The following is a 12,051-nucleotide window of genomic DNA, read 5'->3' as shown; positions in this document are numbered from 1 at the left end:
AATCCAGTCAGTGTCAGTTAAAGCTTCAACATAGTTCTTAGGTTCCATAGAGGATAGGAATGCATAGAATGCACAGAAGTTTCTAAGAAAAGATCTAGTTTGAGTTCCTTTTGTGATATCACTCATGATTGCATCTACTGGGTGTGATCTATGATGTTTCCAGGGCTTTGGTGTAAAGTCCTTGATCGGATACAATCTTTCTTGATTGTTGTTGACTGGTAATTCTGTAGGAACTTCTTCTTGATTCTCAGTTTATACTTCTTCAGGAACTTCCTCATTTCCTTCATTATGTTCTTGATCTTGAAGTGGAGTTCTTGGTGCATTCTCCATTGTAGGTTCTTCATTTGCCTCAGGATTTTCTTCCCTTCATTTTCAACTTGCAGCTTCTATGATAATGCTGATTCTTCATCTTGATCTTGCTTACGTACAAGCCCAATCTCAAAATCATCATCATCATTCTGTACATCAGACATGTTATCAGTTTCATCAAAAATTTCATGTACAGACTCTTCAACACACATTGTTCTTTTATTATAGACTCTATAAGCTTTACTATTTGAGGCATATCCTGGAAATACTGCCTCATCACTTCGTTCATCAAACTTTCCCAAGTTCCTTTTACCATTGTTATGAACAAAGCATTTACAACCAAAAGATCTAAAGTAAGAAATATTAGGCTTTCTCCCTTTAATGAGTTCATAGGGAGTTTTGTTGGTGATCGCTCTGACATATACTCTGTTAAGAATGTCGCATGCTATGTTCACGGCTTCTGCCCAAAAGTTCCTGGGTAATCTACTTGAGATCAGCATAGTTCTAGCCATGTCTTCAAGACTTCTATTCTTGCGCTCTACCACACCATTTTGTTGTGGAGTTCTTGGGGGCAGAGAAGTTGTGATCCATTCCATGTTCAGTGCAGAATTCACTAAACTTGGAGTTTTGAAATTCTGTTCCATGATCTGATATGAGATGTACCAATTGATTACCTATTTTTCTCTGTTCTTTCTTCACAAAAGCAACAAACTCATCAAATGTTTCATCTTTACTCACAAGAAAGAATATCCAAGTATATCTTGAATAATCATCAACAATAAACATTACATATCCTCTTACCACTTCTACTTTGGATTCTCATTGGACCACAGAGATCCATATGAATGAGTTCCAAAGGCCTTTTGGTGCTTACCATCTTTTTAGACTTGAAGGAGATTTGAGTCTGTTTTCCTCTAACACATGCATCACACACTTTGTCATATAGGAACTTAATGCAAGGAAGTCCTTCCACTAGTTCCTTGGATCTAAGCTTATCAAGTAAAGTAAAACTCGCATGACCAAATCTTTTATGCCATAGTAGAGGATCATCCTCAATAACACTAAGACATGTTAAACTACTTTTAGGAACCTCATTAAGATCCACAATATATGTGTTCCTTTTACAAGTTCCTTCTAGAATTATTTTCCCAGTGTTATTGTGGTTGATTTTACATTTATTAGAAGTAAAGCTGACAGAGTTACCTTTGTCACAAAATTGTGAAATACTTAACAAGTTGTGTTTCAAACCCTCGACAAAAAATACATTATCAATAACATGGGAACTTGACCTTCCTACTTTACCAATAGCAACGATGTCACCTTTCATATTTTCACCAAAGGTCACAGTTCCACCATAGTAGGCATCCAGTGAGAGAAATCGAGATTTATCTCCAGTCATGTGCTTAGAACAACCACTTTCAAGGTACCAAGTGTTGTTCCCCCTCACTAGAAACTGCATGAAGAATCAAACGTTAGTGACAGGAACCCAGGTTTTCTTGGGTTCCTGTATAACAGATGTTGAATCAGATTTCCTAACTAATATCTGCTTAATATGATTTTCATTTTTCAAAGTGCTCTTTTCTTTCTTGGGACATTTAACTTGCTTATGTCCAGTTTTACCACAGAAATGACAAACAATACTACTAGGTAAGTTCACATACTTCTTTTCTTTCTGGAACTTCTTCTTATATCCTAACCCTTTAGTTCTCTTTGTTTGAGCATTGACAATCCATTCAGGCACATTGTAATCAATGGGTTGCTTACCTTTCCTAGCTCTTTCAAGTTCCCCCTCGAGATTATCTTTATCCAATTTTAATTCTTCTAAATCATTTTTTAATTTTTCAAAGTTTGGATACTGATCACGAAGAGGAACCTCAGAGTTGGGAATGGCTTCACCAATTTTAAACAAAGAGAGTTCCACATTCAAAAGAGTATTGTCATGTTTTAGTCTTTCAAGATTTTTCTTTAAATTAACATTATCATCAAAAAGACTAAAGAACCTATTTTGAATATCAAATTTCATATTGTCCATCCATTCACTGTGTTCTTTGTAAGTTTCAAGTAACTTGTCACTTTGTGCTTTAGATCTGCGGAGTTCCTTTAAATCTTCCTGAATATTTAAAACAGTATGTATCAAATTTTCCTTAGAGAAATGTTTTAGTTCATTTGAAGAAAACCATACCTCATCTTCGTATTCTTATAACTTGGCCTTTTCATCAGTCTTAGCCATAAGACATAGATGAGTCGTTTCTTCTGTGGGCTGATCTTCTTCCTCATCCGAATCTGAGTCTCCCCATGCAGCCATCATTGCTTTCTTTACATTCTCCTTAGTGAAGTAAGGCTTGTATGCTTTGGACTCCTTGGCTTGTTCCTTTCCTTTGAACTAACCTTTATCATTTTCCTTTAGAGGACAGTCCCTTATGAAGTGATCTTTGGAGCCACACTTGAAACAGTTAGTGTCTTTGGAACTTGCCTTCTTGTTCCTATCAAACTTCCTGTTGTTCATCATCTTTTTAAATCTTCTAACTGGCATTGCCATCTCTTCCTCATCAACTTCGGACTCATCTAAGTCTTGAGCTTTAAAAGCTAGGCCCTTGTTCTTTGAACTTTCTGCATTCGAACTCAAATGAAGTTCATGAGTCATCAAAGACCCAGCCAGTTGTTCCATGTTGAACTTTGTAAAATCCTTTGATTCCTGCATTGCAATAACCTTTGGCCTCCATCGTTCATCTTTTGGTAGACTCCTCGGGATCTTTCTAGCCTGTTCATCTATAGGGATGTGCCTGCCAAGGGAACTCAATTCATTAATTATATCGTTGAACCTAGTGAACATTTCCTCTATAGTTTCTTTAGATTGCATTTCAAACCTCTCATATCTGGACATTAATAAATCAATTTTGGAGCGTTTTACCTCATTTGTTCCTTCATGAGTAACTTCCAACAGATCCCAAATTTGTTTAGCAATCTTGCATCCCATGATTCGGTTATGTTCATGGGGTCCAAGACCACAGTGCAAATACTTGATAGCTAAAGCATTTAACTCAAGTTTCTGATAATCTTCTTTATCAAAATCAGAAATAAATTTAGGAACTACCTCATTTTTGTCATTGGTTGTGGTTACCTCAAAGTCACTAGATTCAATAACACGCCAAACCTGGTAATTTTCGGCCTTAAAGAATATCTCCATCCTGTTCTTCCAGTAGGTATAGAACTTACCATTGAACATGGGTGGTCGTTGAGTTGAATAACCTTCTTCGAGTTTCTCTTTGTAATTCATCTCTCCTCAGGAACTTACTCAGCACAATTATATGCTTTCACGTGAGAACCTAGCTCTGATACCAATAGTTAGTTGAGACGAACACTACAAGAGGGGGGGGGGTGAATTGTAGGTGAGTTCCTAATGATTACTTTTCGCAGAATGTAAAACAGAATGTAAAGGAACTTGTAATGCACACAATATTTTACGAGGAAACCTTCCAGGGCCCAATTGGAAGTAAAACCTCGACCCTCTCAAGGGATTTCAAACTAAACCAAACCAACACACTATAATAGGGCAAACTTCTCAAGTTACAAACCTATTATAATCAGACCTATACTCACAAGTTCCAGAACGAACTTGCTACACAGTAGGACTCTATCCTACCCAATCTAAACCCCTGGCTTAGATTCACTCGTACTTGTTCAGGGTAATTTTACCCCCCATGTGGCCCAATCAGAGGGTGACACGTGTCAGCCCTAGGATGGTCCAAAGTGGACCTATCCCTGTGTGACACGTGTCATTCCGGATATTTGGGGAGAAAGTCGGCCTTCAGGCCCAAATCTCGAGAAAGCCGTAATACGGCGCAACCCATTTCTGATTAGGGTTCTGTCACCTGATCAGGGGCACAAATCCCAATGACCCTATAAATAGGGAGATTCCCCTCCTTTGGAGAGCACGTTTTTTTCCATTTTACTACAAACTGTCCCTTTGATAGAGACAACTGAGCTAGAAAACCTAGCAGATCCCCACCTAAATTTCCGCACCTTTTTCTCTCCTTCAAGTTACTAACTTGAGCGTTGGAGGCGGAGCACCACCCAAACGGTGTGTCCGTTGATTTTGCAGGTACAGAAGCCCTCCGGACCAGTCTTCGAGTTGTAACTCTCCCAAGGGACAAAAACACCCAAAACATTTGGCGCCGTTTGTGGGGAGAGTACCTTAAGATGGTTCAAAGTTCTGTACCGATTCTCAATTCTACCTCTCTACGTCCGGGCACTCAGACGGGTACCCCGGACGACATGCAACCGGTTATTCAGCCGGTAGGGTTTGAAATCCCTCAGCCTCCCCCTCAGCCTGAGCTAGAGGTATTCACTGAGGAGGAGGAAGAAGATGAAGATGATGATGTGGAGACCTACACATCTAAGGATGGCTCTCTCATCTCTAAATCTATTCGTTCCAGAGATCAACTGGAGCGAAATGAAGACCAGGCGGGCCCAAGCAGGCGCCCATCTGGAAGGCCAGAAGGGGAAACCCAGAAGGCCAAAGGTCAAGCCCCAGTCACCCGAGATGAGCTCATGAAATTCATGACCTCTTTCAAAGGTGAAATCAAGGCCATGATCAACAAAAACAAGGCAGGCTCTAGCAAGAGTCAGCCGGCTAAAAAGACTCCCAATGATGGGAAGAAGAAGAAGCCGGTCAAGGACAGGCAGCCAACTCCTCACCCAAAGGAGAAGGCAACCGCAAAACTTGACTGGTCTAAGATTCTGATGCCCCGGCGACCCCAGCCGGAGGGCAAAAAAGCCTCCACCTTCGATGCTCGAGAAGTCATCAATCGAAGGAGGCAGCAGCAGTCTGAGTCAGCTTCTACCTCAAGCTTTCCAGACAGCTTCAAGCAAGCTTCTGCAAGGAACTCTATGTCCTTGCATGAGAGTCGGACAGGCGGTAAATCCATCAACACCGAACCTCTGCTGATGATAGGGTCTATGCCATACGCACCTCAGGCGCAGTATGGGCAATATGGCCTCCAATTCATGCAGCCACCTCCTTTTGGAGGTCAGGCGGCATATACTCCTGCCCAGCCTCTGGACTGGCAGCTTCGGCTAATGAGGCTAGGCGAACAACCGTCTGCCTTTGCAGCCAATATAACCGAGGCGACTCAGCCGGCCAAGGTTAAGAATGTATTGGTGGGCACCTATGATGGTACCACCAACCCAGAAGACCACCTGATGGCGTATACCAACCTCATGTGCTTGCAAGGTTGGGACGATGCCACCTGGTGCCGTTGTTTCCCGGCTACACTGAAGGGCATTGCCCAGCAGTGGTTTGGCAACTTGCCAGCCGGTTCTATTGACAGCTTCAAGAGGCTAGCCTTCTTGTTTGCTACCAACTTCTCTATGAACATTCCTGCCAAGAAGACGAGCCTTGATTTGAGCACCGTCAAGCAGGGTGAGAGAAAAGGGCTACGCTCATATGTCAGGCGGTTTAACCTGGTCAGAATACAGATCCAGGGGCTGTCTGACGAGGTAGCTTTCACAGACTTCTTCAAGGGTATGAAGGACGGGTCGACCTTTAAGTTTGACCTTGTTCGAAAAGGGGCATTTACGCTACAGGCGGCCCTGAGGGAGGCGGAGAGCTACATTCAGGCTACCGACCTCTGCTCGCCTGGTAGCCAGTCAGACTCCAAGAAGTCTGACAAACAAAAAGAAAGCCGGTCTGCTCAGCCGGGTAACAAAAAAGAAGAGGAGCAAAAAGAGAAAAGAAGTCTGGGCGGTTAGTGATTCTGACCAGCCGTCCCAGAAGAAAAAGAAAGAGTTTAAACCGTACGTCCCCAAGTACGAGTTTAACAAAGATTGCAACTCCATCCTCATGGAGGTGAAGGATCGGCTGTCTATTGAGAAGCCGAATTCGATGAAGAGTTTCGTCCAGTCGCGGAACAAAAATAAATTTTGCCAGTTCCATGAGGAGGTTGGCCATGACACCAACGATTGCTTCAGTCTATAGCGGACGTTGGACCGCCTGGCTGACAAGGGGCTTCTAAAGTCCTACATCTCTAAGTCCCCAGCTGGGGCAAAGAAGAAGAATAAGGGTCAGTCCTCCAAGGCTGGCCCCCAGCCTGCTAGTAGCTCGGAAACCGACAAGGATCCGGTCTACACCATAGCAGGCGGGTTTTCATGTGGTGGCCCTACCATCCGGGGCACCAAGAGCCATCTTCGAAAGATGGATAAGGATGATGATGAGCAGGCGTCTGCCTCCTCCACCTTCCCAAACGTCCTCATAACTGAGAAGGATAGGGGCAGCGTCCGCCGTCCGCATGACGACCCAGTTGTCATTGAATGTAAGGTTGCCAATCAGCTGGTTGGACGGATCCTTATTGACACCGGCAGCTCGTTGGATATTATCAGCCTCCGGTGCCTGCAGAAGCTGAAATATAATGTCAGCAGCATGCATCCGGTTACCCACCCCTTGGTTGGTTTTGGGGGTGGGATGGTCTACCCAGCCGGCAGAGTTGACTTGCCCATCCGGCTGGGAGAAAAAGGCCAGGGATGACAGATTGTCGTCAGGTTCTTGGTCGTTGAGGAGTTGACCGCCTACAATATCATCCTTGGTAGGCCAACCCTCAACGAAGCTAAGGCGGTGATCATCCCGTCTCTCATGCTCATCAAGTATGAGCGGGATGACGGCTCTGTTGGTTCCCTGAACGGGGATCAGAAGACGGCAAGGGAGTGCTATCTCTCAGCCGTGAAAGATACTGTGGCCTCAGACGGCTAAGAGAAGGAACCAATAGACCTTGACGATGTCAAGGATGCCAACCCTGCCCCACCAGCCGTTGGTAAGAAAAGAAAAGTGCCTCTGCTGGTGGAGGTGAAGAAAGAGAAAAAATAGCAATCACTGACCGGGGAACGGTCAGACGAGCTCCGTCCCCAACCGGCTAGAGAAAACATTGATCTCGTTCTGGACGACAGCCGTCCAGAGCGTACGGTGAAGGTTGGGACGGTTGCTTATGCTACTCTGGGTGCAAGCTTGCACCTTCTGCTGAAAGAATTCAAAGACATCTTTGCCTTTGAAGTGGAAGAGATGCCAGGCGTCAGCCCGGATCTCGCTGTCCACAAACTCGCCGTGGATCCCAAAAAGAAGCCCATCCGGAAAAAGAAAAGAAACCATGGCGAGGAAAGAAGTCAGGCGGCAGCTGCCGAAGTCAAAAAGCTGCTAGACGCCAGGTTCATTCGGCCCTGTAATTTCCCCGACTGGGTGGCCAATGTGGTCCTTGTCAAGAAACCGAATGGGACCTGGCGCATGTGTGTGGACTACACAGACCTCAACAAGGCGTGTCCAAAGGACAGTTACCCGCTTCCGAAAATCGTCAGTCTGGTCGACTCTACAGCCGGTCACGCCTTGATGAGTTTTATGGACGCCTACTCCGGCTTCCATCAGATACCCCTCTGGAAGAAAGATCAAGAGAAGATGGCCTTCGTCACTGATTTAGGGTTATTCTGCTATACTGTGATGCCGTTTGGCTTGAAGAATGCGCCTGCCACTTTCCAACGGATGATTAATACGGTCTTCATTAATCAAATTGGGAGGAATGTGGAGGCGTACATAGATGACATGATAGTCAAATCCAAGCAACAGGCGGATCACCTTGCTGATCTCCGAGAAACGTTCACCACCCTCAGGCGGCATAAGGTCATGTTAAACCCCAAGAAATGCGTCTTTGGTGTTGAGTTTGGGAAGTTTCTCGGATTCTTGATTGATCAAAGGGGGATAGAGGCTAACTCCGAAAAGATACAGGCGGTAATTGACATGAAGTCACCCCGTTTTGTCAAGGAAGTTCAGAGACTAACTGGTTGCCTGGCCGCCTTGGGAAGGTTCCTCAGCCGGTCAGGTGATAAATGCCTTTACTTCTTCCAAGCAATCAGGAAGAAGACCAGGTTCGAATGGGGAGACGATGCTGAGACGGCATTCCGGAAGCTGAAAGAGCACTTGCACTCTCTGCCTAGATTGGTCAGCCCTTTACCTAGGGAGACGTTGTATATGTACTTAGCTGTCTCAGATCATGCTCTCAGTGCCGTTCTCCTTGCTGAGCGAGACAGCGCTCAACTCCCGGTTTACTTCATTAGCCATGTTCTTAAAAATGCTGAACTTCGGTACCCCGTGGTTGAAAAATTTGGTCTTGCTTTGTACATGGCATTCAAAAAGTTGAAGCCTTACTTTCTGGCTCATCCGGTGGTGATTTACACCGACCAGCCACTCAAGCGGCCAATGTCTACCTTGGAGTCATCCGACAGAATGTTAAAATGAGCTATTGAAATGCAAAGTCTTGAAATCACTTACGAACCGAGAAAGACAGTGACAGGTCAGGCGTTTGCCGACTTCATTGTGGAAATGACCCGTCCGGTGGCTCCGGATAATCTCAATCAGGTTTGGAAAGTGTATGTAGACGGGAGTTCAACAAAAAGCGGCTGTGGTGCAGGCGTAATTTATGAGTCTCCTGAGGGGGAAAGATATGAGTATGCACTACGGTTCAAGTTTCAGGCCTCAAACAATGAGGCGGAATATGAAGCCCTGCTAGCCGGAATCCGCATGTGTAAGGCGGCAGGGGCAACAAAAATTGACGCCTACTCTGATTCACAGTTGGTCGTTAGCCAATATGAGGGCACATTTGAAGCAACTCACCCGGCTATGATCAAATATCTTCAGGCGGTCAAAGAGGAGGCTGGGTCACTTGAGGAATTTCATTTGAATCAAGTACCCAGGTCCGATAACAACCAGGCGGATGCCTTGTCAAAACTCGCATCCTCCGCCTGCCATGATACGCCTCGGTCAGTCTTTTGGGAAGTACTTGAAAAAAGAAGCATTTATGAAGATCCCATTGGAGTCCTAGACCGAAGCTCTACCTGGATGGATGGCATCCGGGCCTATCTCTCAGACGGGACACTTCCTGATTCGCCACAGGAGGCAGCCGTTCTGAAAAAGCGAGCTGCAAACTTCGAGTTAAGAAACGGAGAGCTCTTCAAGGCGAGGTTTCTTAAGCCTCTTCTGAAGTGTGTAACCCCAGAGAAGGGGAAGGAAGTTCTCGAAGACTTGCACTCAGGGTTCTGCGCCTCCCATATAGGCGGCAGATCTCTAGCTGTCAGAGCCAGGCGACATTATTTTTGGCCCACTTTAGAGGCAGACGCCAAGAAATTGGTGAGAAAATGTGACAAGTGCCAGAAATTTGGCAAACTTATTCATCGTCCGGCTACTGATATGACGGCCATCCACAGCCCAATCCCGTTTGCAAAATGGGGCATGGACATTTTGGGTCCTTACACGCCTGCTCCAAGCGGAAAGCGCTACATCTTGGTGGCTATGGATTATTTTACCAAGTGGGTAGAGGCTGAGGCGGTAAAAAATATCAAGACCTCAGACGTGATCTCCTTCATCTGGAAGAATATCATCACCCGGTATGGGGTACCTATGTCTATGGTGTTCGATAATGGGCCTCAGTTTGAGACACCTCAGCTTAAGACTTGGTTGGGAGATCAGGGGATCTCAAGTTATTTTGCATCAGTTGGTCGGCCCCAAGCAAACGGCCAAGTTGAAGCCTTCAACAAATTGATCTCAGACGGTATAAAGAAGAAAATTGAAAGAGCCGGTGGCTTATGGGCTGAAGAATTAATTCATGTCCTATGGGCCATCCGGACAACGGCAAAGGGGGCAACCGGTGAAACCCATTTCTCATGGTTTACGGTGCTGAAGCCGTCTTGCCCATTGAGCACTATAAGCCGACTCTCCGAGTCATGCTATATGATGAAGAGGCAAACTGGGAGGCAATGCGCCTGGCATTGGACTCACTTCCAGAACGCAGGGGCAATGCCGCCTTGCGTCATGAGATTTACCGTCTGAGAATGACAAGAGCCTACAACAAGAGAGTACACAGGCGTCCTTTGAAAGTGGACGACCTAGTGTTACGGAAAATGGAGGCAACCAGTAGGGCCAATGAGCTTGGAAAGCTAACTCCTAATTGGGAAGGCCCCTACCGGATTTATGAAGAAGTAAGAGACGACACCTACCGCCTGGAAACTCCAGACGGCAGGCGCCTGCCTAGAACTTGGAACGTAGATAATTTGAAAAAATACTACTTCTGAGATTTTGTAATGATTTTTGTAAACAAGAAGTGTACATTAATGAGAAGTTGCCTTTTGTTTTCACTTTTGAGTATCTTATATCCCGTCTGAATTACAGACGGGTTACCTGTTTGTTTTTCTAAGTTTGATACTTGGAAATTGAATTGACGTCTGATTGACGAAGAGGCCAATGGCCAGATAATTAAGCTAAGCACAAAAACGCTTAGTGGCTACACAGCCGGTCTCAAACAAGACCAGAGGCCAATGACCAGACGGCTGATTTTCTCATAAAATCGCCTGTCCCTACACGGACTAAGGCGTCTGGCGACACCCCTCCGGGTGCAATCGTCGCAGAGAGAAGCCAACTTGCTTACTTTTCGTACCAATGCAGGCGGCCAAGATTGGACGGCTGAATCAGCCATTCATAGCCGTCTGCCTGAACAACTTAAGGAATGATTAAGGTTGGAAAATCGGATGTCCATGGACATCAGTCGGCTACCGGCTGCATTCCTTACTTAGCGTTTTTCGCATTAAAATTGTACACATCCTCGTTTGGGGCAAAAGAGTTGTACAATGGCTAAATGAACTTCACCTAGACGGACATTACCGTCTAGGTAGAAGCGGAAACGCCTGTAAATGTACGGCTGTGCACTTGGTTTGGGGCAATCACTACTGTGATTGATTGACTTACAAACGTATCATGCTCTTTGCAGCATCAGACGTTCCCAAGTCAATCAACCAACTCCACTTGAAACCAAGCACACAGCCGTCTAGGGGCAAGGACAGCCGCATGCTTTTGATAAGTTAGGCAAAAAATTGAAAATTGAAGCCGCATGCTTTTGATAAGTTAGGCAAAAAATTGAAAATTGAAGCCGTATGCTTTTGATAAGTTAGGCAAAAAATTGAAAAAAAATTGAAAATTGAAGTGCAAACACAAGCGCAGAAAAGATCAAAACCGACTCAGTCGGTGCATTCATTAAATTTCCACCCAGCCAAACGGCTGTGATGGATCAATTGTTATCCGGACCCCGTCCGGGAAAGTGAAATTGTTTGTTAAAAACACGGCTCCTCAGCCGGTAAAGATACAAATATACTCGGCACGCAGGCCGGAAAAGAAAAGTAAATGGCATACTGCCGCAGAAAAAATAAAAAAAGAAGACTTGGCACACAGCCGCTGAAATCACTGCCCTGCAGGCGGCCCCTCCTGGTCCCTCTCCTCCTCGATGATCTCAACCTCTGGAGCTTCAGCCTCAGCTTCGGCTTCAGGCTCAGGTTGTTCCGTCTCAGCCCAGACGAGGAAGGACTCAGGCTCCGGCAGACCCTTCTCTCGCAAGTAGATGACTTCATCAGCATACTTGTGAGCCAGAGCCCAGACGCCATACTCCTTTCCAGGATACAAGGCTTCCCAGGCGATCCTCATCATGGCATCATTGTCGGCGGCCATCTCAGTAACCAGACGGTTTTGCTCCGCCTCAAGGGTTGCTCGGAAGTTCTCCTGAGCTTTCGCCGCCTCCTCCTCCATTTTAGCAATTTTGCTCTTCAGATCAGCATTCTCTGAAGAGGCACCTTGAAGTTCTTGGAGGCTCTCTTGGGCCTTCTTGAGGTCCTCCCTAAGTTTAGGGAGGTCCGCCTCTGCCTGTTTCTGGGCCGTCTCTGCAG

The sequence above is a fragment of the Chenopodium album genome, chromosome 19, assembly GCF_948465745.1.
Source record: "Chenopodium album chromosome 19, dcCheAlbu1.1, whole genome shotgun sequence".
Taxonomy (NCBI): Eukaryota; Viridiplantae; Streptophyta; class Magnoliopsida; order Caryophyllales; family Amaranthaceae; genus Chenopodium; species Chenopodium album.
This window is presented reverse-complemented; position numbering follows the sequence as displayed.